Below are 14,181 nucleotides of genomic sequence, written 5' to 3'. Positions count from 1 at the left end.
CTGGGTATCCATGTACTCTAGCACAAATCCCTTTCGGTGTTCAACTGCACATGCAGAGAAAGGGCACAACCAGCCCAAACAGCATTCCACACTTTGATTTGTGACACAATACTTTGTTTGCACAAATATTCCCAAAATGCAGTTAAACACAATACAAGCCATTTGACTTTTACTGGTCTAACTATATTTCCCCATGGGCAAATTTGAAAAGCACAGACATTTGATTTCACACCTAAAAAATTACAACTCTTGGCAACATTGTTCATGCAAACCATTTATTAGAAGACTAAATATTGTTCATTTACAGGATTCAATGATTCTCAGCACAGTGAGTAATTAAGCAGGGTATGATTAGCAATATATCACAGTTTTGTCACATTTATTGTATTTACTAAAAATACGTTTTCTCCACAAATTACAAGCTAGTCTGCAACATGTAAACAGCTGTCAAGCAATACCTAGGTAAGTAAAAAAAAAATAAGTAACACAAAAGGCAGCCATGTATATTAGGTAACCCGAATAGTATCTATTTTCCTAACACAATTGAAGATCAAATTGTGTGAACTACAGCTTGGTAAAAAAAAAGCTGGCTGCCCTGTACATGCTTGGTACATAAAACAATCTTCAGTTTAATAGGAAATCCTTCCATTGCCTCTTATGGGAAATGATGACATAGATGCATTCTGTCCCAAGTGATATAAATATATATGATTTCACTGCTTATTCTCACATGACTAGCTGCCTATGTAGATGTGGTTATAATACTAAAACAAAGCCATTAGCTAGCTGTTCCTATTTATATAGCCAAATATTCTGGTACATAAAAGCACCAGGAGGAATTCGGTCTAATCTACATCTGCTCTTTGTTGATGATGATGATGCTACTCTGCTTATAACAATTTATATCAGATAGTTTATCAGATAAATATGTTGTTAGCTGTTACCATACTCAAGATTATACATTTAGAAAATGTGTGACATGCTGGGTGATCAAGGTTTGGAAATTCTTGCAAATACACCCAATGCCACCTAAGCAGAACATATACATAAGAGACATAAGAAAACATGTACAGGTATATAAATTGTTTACACTATGACTAGGTCATGTGTTATGATCAAGGTGATTTTTGGAAAATATATTTAAAACATGTTACATTGTTTAATTCGAAACACCCCAGTTGAAAATATAATTTGCATTTTGTAAGACAAATGCTTCAAGAAAAATTAGGCAAAAACATTTAAATGTGTTCAGTTGGCATGGCTGTCAACCCCAAGCATCACACATGGTACACCGACTTATTCCTACTACATACTGATTTTCCACTTTTTGTTCAGTTGTCATCAATGTACTGCAACCAAGAGGCTCCTCAAATATTTACAACAACTTAGCATTTACAAGAAATTTTTTACAATATACACATGATTGTGACTTCTATTCCTCAATGTGAGGAAAATGGACATTTTTATCTAAGACATGTAGGAAGTTTACAAGGATTTCAGCAATCACTTGTTTTGTTTTTCTTCATTCTAAGAAATGTTTCCTTGTGGGCCTAATTGCAGCATGAACATAATAATAAGTGCTGTAAGCTTTCATAAAGGTGATTCAAGTGCGGTCAAATCAATCACAAAGATAGTGCATAGAAATTGAGTAGCAGCAGTAAAGAGCAGTTAACATGACTTTAATCAACATAATTGTAATTGCAATTCAGTTCATTTCCCTTCTTATTATTCCGGAGGGAAACCATTGATTTAAACCTCTATCCTGCAAAGAAACGCAGTTGTAGACAAGTAAACTGCCAATAAAACAATAGGACACAGTCAGGCTTATTCAGGAAGGCAAAGAGTAATGTGCAAAGTGAAAAAAAAACATGCCAACCACTCTGAAATCAACTCCACATTGATTTAGTTGGAGTTACTATGGGTTAATAAAGTTTGTGTATGACTTTTGTACCACTGATTCAAATCCAGAATACAAAATTGCTTTCTCTAGCAACCATTTAGACATTTTCTATCATAGAGTTAGAAAAACTACTGGTGAAACAAAACCTAATGCTAAGCAATATTTTTTTTTCATTTGTGAATTTGTATTTTTGGCCTAATATGTGGTTGTTGTATGATATTTTTTTTAATTTCCTAAAGCCGAATTAGAACAATACCACAGAGAATAAAACTGGTGGTACGAGTAAAATCTCCCCTTTCTAATGGCCACCATTTATTCAACTAATTTGGAGAAGAGCTGCTATACTATCTCTTATCAACAAAACACCTTAAACTTCCATTTGATCTGTTGTTGATATGTGTATGAATGTTGCTATAATGTTATTATTTTATAATCTTCTATTTACCTTTTTATAACCTTCATTAACGTATTCATTGTGGTCCATACAAACCATATACTGAACAATTTAAAACATTTTTTCAACAACATTGTGTTGCTGATCTGTAGTATTGTAGACATTCACAGACATTCGTGGTGAGAACTATGGACATAGTACCCAAATAAATGTAAGAATTCAAAAATAAAAGAAACTGGTTGGACTTTCCAGCACCTACCAAAGGCTGAAAATTATTTTGAGGAACTAAACCTTTTAAAGTTCATGTAAGTTCATAAGTTTTGTACCTTCCATAGTCAAATGGAATATTACATTACATTATGACATTTTCTCCATTTTCTGACATGCTTATAAGGTGTTTAGTTTGCAATCATGAAGTATGAGTGTTAAATTGATTTTCAATGATAGTGTATTAGTTTTCATCCAACTGTATTTCAAAAGTATTTAATTAAATAAAAAAATGTGTTATGGCCATTGAATTGACAGACATATATGGCAAATGCATTAATGAACTGGTACACAGTTGTAACTTGTGCTTAGAATATTTCAGAAAGCTAACAGCCTATTGTGTACCTTCTGTTTCCTAATAGCTGACAGATAGTAAATATTGTTTACCTCTAAAGTGTGTGTGTGTGTGTGTGTTATGGGAATATGTCTTTTTTCAATATACTGTACCATCATTAAGAAACAGCACAAGTGGGCATCTAACTTGGAACAAAATCAACTAAATCAACATCCCCCCAGGGAGAAAAAAACCTGTCACTTTTGGCTATTGTCATGCAAATCATTCTTTTTCAGCTCATATCATTAAATCGAACACCATAACGGGCTTATGATATGAAGGAGAAGCCCAGCAAATCAAATATATTCACTTGTTAGAGAATGAAAATAGCATTGTTTCGAAGTCTGAAAACAGACCCTTTCCATCAAATAACTGCAAATATTAAGAGGCCGTCAAAAACCTAATATGAGCAGAAGCCGTTGCATTCCCAATGCTCCTTTCTTACATTCCCAGTAGGTACGTTCTAAATCTGCTTACACAGGTAAAGAATAATGAAATACATATCCTAGCTTTAATTAAGACTCCAGGGCTTTCAGAATGAGTGTAGTCTGTGCATAAGTGGTGTCTCTGGGGATTTAATATGTCAGTTTTTCTAATCTCCATAAAAAGAAAATATGGTAATGATAAGCCTGTTTGAAAAATTGTGATCTCCCCCTCCCCAACTACATAATCTTCTGTCGTTATGCAACAACAATGGTGTCTTCATATCTGTGTATTTGAGAGTCTGTGTGCTGCCTTGACAGAACGTGCAATTATCTTTCAAGTCGATGTGAAGGGTCTGCATACTTGCCAGAAACCGAGAAGAAGTGTTCCTGTGCTTTTTCTTGGAATAAATGTACCCTTCTACTATGCTTACTACCGTTGTTGTGATTACTCTTTTATTGCATACCATGGATTGAATACTTTTATTAGACAATTGTCAATAATTGTGAAATTAGAACAAAAAACTAATAAACTGAGAAGGAGAGTGTATTAGTTTGAGGGAAGCTCAAGACAACTTTTGCATACATTGATGATAGCTGAGAACCTTTATTGGCTTGTTATTACTCATTACTTCCCATCTTGGTAACCCCCTGTCTCAATAGGACTACCCACAGCAAAAAAAAAAGAGGTTGTAATCCATTCCCATGTTATAAAAAGAGTTTTTTCGTGTTATTTGGTTTCCCATTGGAGAGTTATACTGCCCCTATGACCATATGTTAAGAGGCAGGGAAAAAAGCCAACACCATTAAAACCTGACAAAGATTCTAATTTTTGATTTCTTTAAAATTACAGATATTCAATAATACAATCAACAGATAATGGATGTGAGGCATTATTATCCCCTACATTCCTTAAAAACAAATCATGGGAACTGAACTGGCAATGAAAGGTAGCATTACATAGAGACCATTAAAGTGCATTATTAACAAACATAAAAAAATGGTGGACTATTTTTTTTATCATTCAGGTTTACTAGAAATAAATATTGAACACATTTTAAAATTGGAAATTGGGCTCTCACTGTTGATTACAATCAAATATGGAGGGTATTCTATGACCAAACCGAAAACATTGTCCACAAAACTGATCAATATGCACCATCTAGTGCTACCTAAGAAGTAGAAGTCTTATATCACTTTAAAAAGCAAATACTGACCCTCTAACTAAAAATACTTGGAAGATGTTGCTATCCTTCAAGGAAAACAAAGAAAAAAAATCACCGATTAATAAAAGCATACATTTTCTATAGTATTTAACCTGCATATCTCCTTCTTAATAAATAAACGCTACTTGCTTGGAAGCTTGTGATCACACAAAAAACAATTTCACCTTTCTAAGTTTCCTGTCATTCCTATAAGCACAAACTTTTATACAATCAATAGTAAAATAGAAGAAAGCCTTTGAGGTTTAATGCATATTCCACCAGAGACAGACGGTGAATCCTGTTCATTTTTGCACAGATACGGTTTCTATTATTTCTTAAACTATCCATTTAACAACTATAATTTGCTGTCAGCTGTGCAATTCATAAGCACTTTGTTTTGAGCAGTAACTGTACTGTAAGTGTTTATTAAAGCAGACTTCTTGTAATAAATAGGCTGGCAGCGTTCCCAACATACAGGCTCAAGGCACAAAATTAATATGCTGACATTTAATGTTAATAAAGGGTCTGAACAATATGCGCCTCTTCAAATTCCTTGTTCATTTGGAATTTAATTTACAGAGAAAATGTGCTCCTCCAGATCAGCTGTGTTGGTAAACATGCATTAAAATTGACAGTCATACAGCCTCTAATCATTTAATAAACTTTTAACCACTGATACTATGTGACAGGATGGATGTTTCCAATAAAGAATTTCTATGAAGCCTGTGTATTAAAAGCATGCGGTTCAGTGAGCTTTCGGCTAAAGTCAGTGAGCAATAAAAGAAAGAACACATAGTCAGGAACAGACTGTGCAAAATACTGTACTAGATCAGGTCAGAGGACACCATGTTGTGGAATCAAACTCCATTAATAATGTACACAGCTGTTTATGGAAATCATTCATACACTTTGTGTTACAGCCTGTGCAGTTGTGGAGATTACTGATTCATGAAGCTTGCAAAAATAACACCTTGTTTATTAGATTAGGAAAATCAGAAATCTGTCTATACACATTTCACTGAAGCAAACTAGACTAACAAAAAACCCAGAGGATTTAAGGTTAATGTGGATGAACAAAAGGCAGGTAAAATTGAGGGCCCAAGGTTATATACATCCTGCTTGTGGTGAAGGAAGTTGCCTTCATCCTGAAAGTTGCAGCTTTAGAACAACCCAACATTACAGTGCCAAAGCTACAAAACAATGCTCAATAAGTGTCTAAGGAAACAATATTTAGTGATCGTTTCCATCAGCAGCTGAACAAGTGAGCACTGTACAGATGGTGCCGATCTCTATTATATAGGAGGAAAGACAAGTGGGAGAACTCCACTGCATCCTCCTCACTGGAAAACAGCGGTTCTATGTCTTTAGTGAGTCATATAATGGATTAATAAACAACATTGGGGGATTTCTGTACAGATGGCAAATGTTAGTCAGGCAATCATTTACCAATGACCACAACAGTTCATACTATCATCATTTTAAACTTTGTATGCACATTACATAAAGAGTGCAGCTTTGAAGGACCATATTGTGTTTAAAATAGGATCTAAATATCTATAATATTGTAACAATGATGTCTACTGTGCATTACCCCAATTTAGCAACAAATTAGGTTTCCCCTAATATAGTCATATATATTATCGAAGCAATGGAAGATGATAAAAAATGGCGTAATATCAACCAATGAAATATCATTCATTTATTAGCTCTTTAATTTGAGATTAACTAAGGACCAGGTCCACCAACACATGGAACGTGCAACTTACATGGAAACATAAACCATAGGTAGAAGGCTAGTTTTAAACAAGCTCTGATTCATATATGTAGCTGTCTTATAGGAGAGCTACACCATGGGTGCAACCGCATGCAAATGTCTTAACTGGTTGTGGTCATATACAATGCTCCCGGAAGCCAACAGCCACATGGTTTTTCATATGGCTTCATTTGCATTTTCTCTCTATAGGCCTGATTTATTAAAGTTCTTCAAGGCTGGAGATGATACATTTCCATCAGTGAACATGGATGATCTTGCAAACCTGGAATGGATTTGGTCCAGGACTGAAAACATTTGCTGGCAAATAACAAGTCACTTTTAAGAAATCAATTCAAGATTTGCTGGAACACCCAGGTTTACTGATGAAAGTGTATTCTTTCCAGCCTTGGAGAGCTTTAATAAATCAGACCCAATAGCTCAGCACTCTCCTGACTAAAGTAATTTGGCCAGTTTTCTGGTCTCCAATATAAAGCACAGGGCGCAGAATGAGGATGAGACCTGGCTTGAACAAATGTACAGCTTCTATTGGTAAACATGAAGATGAGTTTTTCCATATTAGATGTACTTTCAGAGGTATGACATAGCACATTTAGTGCTTTGTAAAAATGTAGTATATTTAAATATCTTTAGACTGCCTTAAAATGATGGGCAGGAGTCCAGCTATTCAGATGCTGATGGTATTCAAGGGAAATATCATAAAGAAAACTTAGACCCATCTATAAGATGTTTATTTCTACTGACAAAGTTAGCTGCTAATGCAAATTATTCATGTCTAGACCTAGTTTATTCTTTAGGGTTCCAGCATCTGCCATCAGTTTATCTTACTTTCTTCCTCTGGAAAGAACAATATCCATTCTGTTTCTTTCTTAAATTTAATTAAAAGAAACGCAAAACAGGAATCCCAATTTTTTTTAAATTCCCCTCAGTTACAAAGACTAAAAAAATAAATACATTTAGGGAACCTATTTATTCAAGCCACATTGATTTCCACTTTTTCAGGGAGGAGGGACTTAGGCTTGGCTCAGTTGAAGGAAATTTTACTGCTAGTTTGACATGGTGTCTAAACATGTATTATAGTCAATGAAAATGAGGAGAATTCAGTTTTATTTGGTTAGGAATTTTAACTTTTGGATATGATGAAAGTTTTGTTTCAGAAAATAGTGCAAGTTGAACAACTATGAATATTGGAAAATAATTCAGATTTATCATTTTAAATGGAGAAAATAATTTCTTTGCTCAGCATATAACTCCTACTGGGTTTAAGTTGGCTGCTAAAGAAGTATAATATTAGCTTGCCTGTGATGGTCTAGAAAGGAGGGAATTCTATATGATCAAATGAAAACTATCAAAAATGCCACCCTATAGTAAAAGGATCACAGTGCAGCAGTAACAAAGATATAGGGCCAAGTACAAAAGATCTTACAGAAGAAATATACTTGCAAATAAAATATACAAATCTCAGTGTGACATTTTTTGAACTAAACAATGAACAAAAACGTTCGATAGAAGAACTGAGTACAATCACATACTTTTAGTAATTGTTGCTGATTATTCCCTCTTCCTGTCTGATAAAACTGTTGTCAGCAGAACAGGAAGTGAGGGTTAACCTCCTTGCAACAGAGACAGTGATAGCAATACAAACCCAACACTTCTACTCTTTTCCTCACCTTTTCTGCAGCCTATTTTTCTCTGCCTTGCCTTCATGCTATGGCTCCCAAAATATTCATCCATGTTGCCTTTGATTTCTGGCTTGACAAATATCAGTTATAAGAAAAGAGGCTGCAAGGGACCCTGTGCAACAAACACTAAATTGATCTGTGTCAAAACGGGAACATGGCTACACCTGTATACATAAAAAGCCTCGGGCAAAATTTTGTTCTCTTCCAGTTTTATTAAACAAAATATTTAAAGAAGGTAAATGTGCAATTTACTCGTAACCTCTAGTTTGCATTTCCTGTTCTTCTCCCAGCCGACCTCTAACAAAATTCTCTTGTATTTGCATTCCTATTTAAACAAGCACACAAAGCTGTCATACAAAGTGTCAGATTCAGATCAGCATCATAACATAGGGCACATTTGGTTTATATAGTCAAATAACTGGGCAGGTCAAGCAATCAACGTATAACCTAACATGAACCTTTCAGCATGTTTCTCATTAGGCTAAATGCACTGTTCCTTCCTGTTCTCTCTCTGTAAACCAAACAATTATTCAAGACTATAGACACACAAACAGAAATAAATATTGTGAGTAAACGGAAAAGCTTGGCCTAATATTGAATAATCATTTGCATTTTAGTCACAAATCAATGTAGTAATTTAATGCCACAATTTGCTCATCTACAAAGGATTGTTTAGCTTTTCCATAATAAATGATGTTAAGACTACTAACAGAATTTTTGTTCTTAAAGATCATCCATCTTTTTACATGAAATATTACTCTGAGTAAGCAGGTCACTAATATTTTTTTCTCTTCAGTCAATGTTGTTGTCAAGTATCACAACAAATACCAGGAAATCTATTGGTACTCAATAAAAAATGGTTGATCCTTTTTGCTCAACATGGTTTTTAGGCATTCAATTCAATTCATAGATATACGACTCTTGAAGTTAAAATGTTATTAAATAGTGATTAATCATAAATCATAAAATCCCAACCATCAATATCTATATTTTTATATACATTCCTCTTAAAATTTATATTCTCAAATCCTACAAGTATGGTGTATCTGTCAACTGCAAAGTTGTGTTGTTCTTTACACAAAAAACACAAGGAATTATGTGAAGGCCTGGACTGTCAAACTGGCAATTTCTAGAAGACCTCACATGTCAGATTATTTATGGCCTAGTGTGAATTGCAATAGACTGCAGCCAACAGAAAACAATATCAGTGCCAGCCAAAAGAAAAAAGGGGATAATGGCATTGTATCCAGTAAGACTGTACAAATCGACTTTAGTTTTTAAAGTCTGAGATTTCACAGCTGTTATCTAGGGATTACTAGAGAGCTATTACATGAGAGAGGTAGCAATAAAGAGCTTACAACAGCCTGTATGTACAGGTACTGTTTAATGGGATAGCAAGAAGAATGTCAAAGATATTAGATGACAGTTTTCAAGTCCAGTCATTTTTTCTGAGACAACATATTGTTAATACAGCCAATTGAGAATCGTGATTGGACCAGTTGGATTACCTTGCATGATTATTTTTCTATCCACCTGGTGAATTTGTTTTTTTGCACATGCCTAAATGAAGGAATTTATTTAACTGTGTGGGTTGAAAAGCTTGTACTGTTATGTTTGTGATTTTTTCATAATAATTCAAAGAAAAATGTGTCTTGGGTATATATATTACATTCCACCTAATAGGCCTTTGTCTACATAACACCATTGTCTTAACAATTAATGCCAAATACAGAACGCTTAGGGTAGAGTTGCTTCTGCCAGATGATGATCAGATCTACATACCATCTGATGTCCAGGGATATCTTTATTTTTCTCTTCTGTTATTGTTGATAAGTACTGTACTTCTGTGCTATTCAATGTTTTTTTTTTAATAATATTAATATTATCTGAGCACTAACTGCCATTACTAACAGCAAAATTATAAAGGATTCCTTTGAACTGCCACTGGTAACAATTTGAGATGTGTGTTTTCTCTGTTTCCATTAGAAGTACAAACACTGTTTACTTCACTACACAGGAAAACGTTTTTTTAAGATAAGGAAAATGAGTTTAATTGTAACTAATTTTATGAGACAAGGCTGGATGCAGTTTGCTTTTATCATGCTACACTAAGCAGAGAAAATCAAAAGAAAAAGAAACACACATAATGCTACTCAATGCAATGGCTGCCAGAAAATGCAAAACGCTTTGCTTTCTCAAAAAAGGAAAGAAAAGTGAAGTCCTGTGTTTATTCCAGATCGTTTTTTCTCTGTTTATTTTTCTGAAATAGTAAACTGAAAAAAAAACATTTAAAACCACAATGATGAAAAACTGTCTAGGCTAATGAAACACAGCAGGAGTTCACAATAAAAGAACATTTATATCTACAACACTTTATAAAACATAGAAGGACATACAAATTTAACTCATATTTCTATAGGCAGCAATCCAGTGTTTAATATGGTGCCCTACTAAGACACTTAAAGGATATTATACAATATTACCATAGCAGCATAATAGTCCAACAAGGTAAAGCCTTGTAGGGACGCTCAATGATTGTTAGTAAAAAAAAGATACTGCAGCCCACAATAGAAGCAAAAATACCAGGGCTTGATCTAGTAAAAGCACTTACAGAAGCCAAATACCTTGATGCATTTCACTCTACTGAACTTAATCATAAGGCCTTATGACGAAGCACTGGAGCGTAAAACGCATCAAGGTATTTGGCTGCTGTAAGTGCTTTTACTAGATCAAGCCCTGGGCTTTTTGCTACTGTTACGGACTATTGATCCTATTGATCTGCTGCAGTTGGCAGTAGTGTAGAGTAAAATTGTATATCTGTAAGTGTGGCCAGTTCCCCTTGAGGCAGTGGTTGTAGTTTAATGGCTCAATAATTACTACTGGAATTGGTTGTTAGTTTTTGTTCTCGGCGACTGTAGGAACAAAAGGAGCACTGTACAAGCAGTACTGTTCTGTTATTGGCGAGGGATGTGCAAGGGATAGGCAACCCACTGCATCCTCTCCATAGTAAACAATAGCTGTAGTTAGCAGTCCATCATTACATGATCTAGTAGATCACTAAATCAAGGTTAGCTTTTCATCTGAGTATGGAATTTAAAATCAGCAAGTTCAGAAGGATATATTCTGCATCTTTTACTGGAGATCTTTTGCATGTCTTAATAATTTTTATTGTGTAAAATTAAAAAAATACATCCATTTGGATTTGTTGAAAGTACCTTATTCCAGTGTCAAGAAACAGCAGTTATTACTCTGTGACATCCTCACTAGTTTTAAAAAGTTCTTGCTAAAGTATCTGCTGGAAGGATGGAACAGTAGGGTACCCTACGTTAGATGCTTTTGATGTAAGTATGTCCACCAAACAACATCTCCCTGCATATGTTAAGTTTTATGTTTAACTATGTGTTTTGGCCAAGATTGTTTTGGTCTGGCATGTCTATACAGTATAACTGCTGGACTTGCAAGCCTAAACAGGTATCAACATACATTCAGTTTGTTCACAAATTTAGTACCAAGCCACTATTGGGGGGGACACAAATTGTTTTAAATGTGCAGGTTCTGTGTCTCAAACTCTTTGTTCTATGCAATCAGGTAAATAGGAAAACTGAAGTGCTGGAGATACAACTATAAAGAGTTAATTGTGGCTCACCTTATCTCTTAAATGTTTCTTTCTACAGCTTCATGAATGACCTAAACCTGCCAGGCATGTAGAGTTTAATGGCCTAATCCGTCTATGTTTTACAAAAGACAGATTATCTCTTTTTTTAAATACCCTTGTTCCTTAAATTTCCTCCTTGTCATTTAGCCAAAGGAAGCTCTTAATCTTCCAAAAGAACCAGAACACTTTCCGATGTCTCTGCAGAAAAAATAAGATGACAAAAAGCAACCCCGGAATGTGAAAAGAAAGCTAAGGCTTTAAGATAATCTTGAGATTTTGGGGGCTTTCTGTATAGTTGAATCTCAAGTCACATCTGCAATTACTCTCAACAAGGCAGCGGAAGAACAACCTTAACAAGAAACAAAGCTCCTTTCACTGAATCTGTCAGACTTGGAACAACTTACTATTCTTCACTGACCAACTCTAAACACATTTTCTTAATTGCTATTTTCTATCTGCAAAGTCCATTTGGCAGTCGATGAAACAAACTTGACTCACTTTGGTGAGGTAAATTCCTGAATGTCACTCCCTATTTTTTGAAGGGTTAGATTACAATAATAATGTAAAAAAATGAGAGGCTGGCTAAGTAGTTTCAAATGTTACAGGCTGGTTTCCAGTTGGCATTCTTATGTCATGACTGAAATTGCTTTGAATGGGGAATTTATTTTGATACTCTACAGACAGGCCTGCTTAATCTATGCTTTGTTTAAAAGACTTAGCAGATACACGTAGCACTAAAGTGATAATATCAGCACTATGCAAACCTGTTTTTAACCTAGAGGTGTTGTAATAAAGGATAAAACTAGAATTACTGCATTGTGATTTAACAATATGCCTGGACTCTTTTAATGTGCTTTCCGTGCACAAAGAATTTGGAAACTGAAGGGAGGAAATAAAATCACCAATGAACAGTAGTTTTCCAATAGACTGAGCCCATTCCCTGTCTGGAGACAGAAAATAAAGCTTTGTCCATCTTTGGTCTGCAGACATTATATTTCCAGACTTTCAGTAAAAATGTAGATGCATTCGTAGAATAGGTTAGGAACTGTAGTGTTGGTGTTGAGGTTTTATTTAGATGCACATTTGTCTCATTTCAGGTTCAATAGATCAAAACTGAGTTTAGGAGTAAGTCAACCCAATCCAGGAGCCAGAATTTAATTTGCAGAAACCTTGGAACATATGCTTTTACTGAAAATACCAGAAAAAGCCAATAAAAATCATGCCCCAGTTGTTTTTATTAAAAAGGGATTTGTCCAACCCTAGCTTAAAGCCTTGTAAAGACACACGATTTTCATCACATAAGACAATTGATTATGATCACCTCCTGTAAAAAAATAGAATTTGTTCAGTGGTCTCAGGACTTAAATGATCTGGGGGCCCAGGTATATAAAAAATGATTGTGTATTTCCAAGTGTACAATATTTACCTAATGCCAAGTGAAAAATGAAGTTAACTAGAAAAAAGGTCTAATTGTACAGATAAAAAAGCTATATATAAAGTCAAACCCTCTAAACTGGAATGAAAGATAGAAAAGGTCATGTCACACGGAAAATGTTTTTGCTCTTAAAATGCTTGCAGAATACATATTGCTTAGTTATATAGCCCAAAGTGGTTTGCCTATCAATGCTTGGACACACATGAGTTACAATAACGTGACAGTAGTAAAGCAAGAGAAGAGGTTCAGTGGTCTATGCATTTTTCCTTTCACTCAACTGTCTGTCACTGTTTCGCCTACAACTGTCAATGAGCTAAACAAGCATTCTAGCTTTCAGAAAGCTGTGTATTCTTCTAATTTTGTAATTGTTTCACCTAACTGTGTAAAATAGCAAAAGTGAGTCTAGATAAATGAACCTAGTGTACTAACTTTTCCAACATTAGGAGACTAATAATATGGTTTAAAATCTAAAGCATTACAATACTTACAAAAATATAAGCTAACTACCCATCTCATTCTCTGTATTCCATATACAGTACCCATAACAGACCTTGGATCAGTGGCAAAGCCAAATACGAGCCACAGCCTGCTATATTCTCATCCTCCAATGAGCCATGTAGTACTAAGAATGTGCCCACTTTCGTCTTTAGGGGATTAAAATAGACATAGGAAGCAGCTAAAAACAGTTTATAAGGAAATGATTATTTCTAGATTTCAATGAAATGGTGAGATTAGGCAACAGTCATTTTATAACAATGCGGAACTACATAACAATAGACAAGTAAATTACCATACTGGAAATTTACTATGGTATCCTGATTTATCATATGTTGTTCATTAGTAGGTGTCTTGATGCTCATGTGCAGAGGGCTATTTTAGGGCAGCTAAGCCACAGAGACGTTACCTTTTTTATTGTAATTTATCTATAAGTAAAATTATTTAGTGTAAACATAATTTAACAGTACGGATTATATCTTTAATTTTTTATTAGTAACCAGTATTTATATGGTGCCAACATATTACGCAGCACTTTACAAAGTCTGTAGTCATATCACTAACTGTCCCTCAAAGGAGCTCACAATTCTGTTTTTAATGATAATATTTTATGATATACTT

This window comes from Pyxicephalus adspersus, chromosome 1, assembly GCF_032062135.1.
Source record: "Pyxicephalus adspersus chromosome 1, UCB_Pads_2.0, whole genome shotgun sequence".
NCBI lineage: Eukaryota > Metazoa > Chordata > Amphibia > Anura > Pyxicephalidae > Pyxicephalus > Pyxicephalus adspersus.
The sequence above is the reverse complement of the archived record's forward strand: the minus strand, read 5'-3'. Positions refer to the sequence as shown.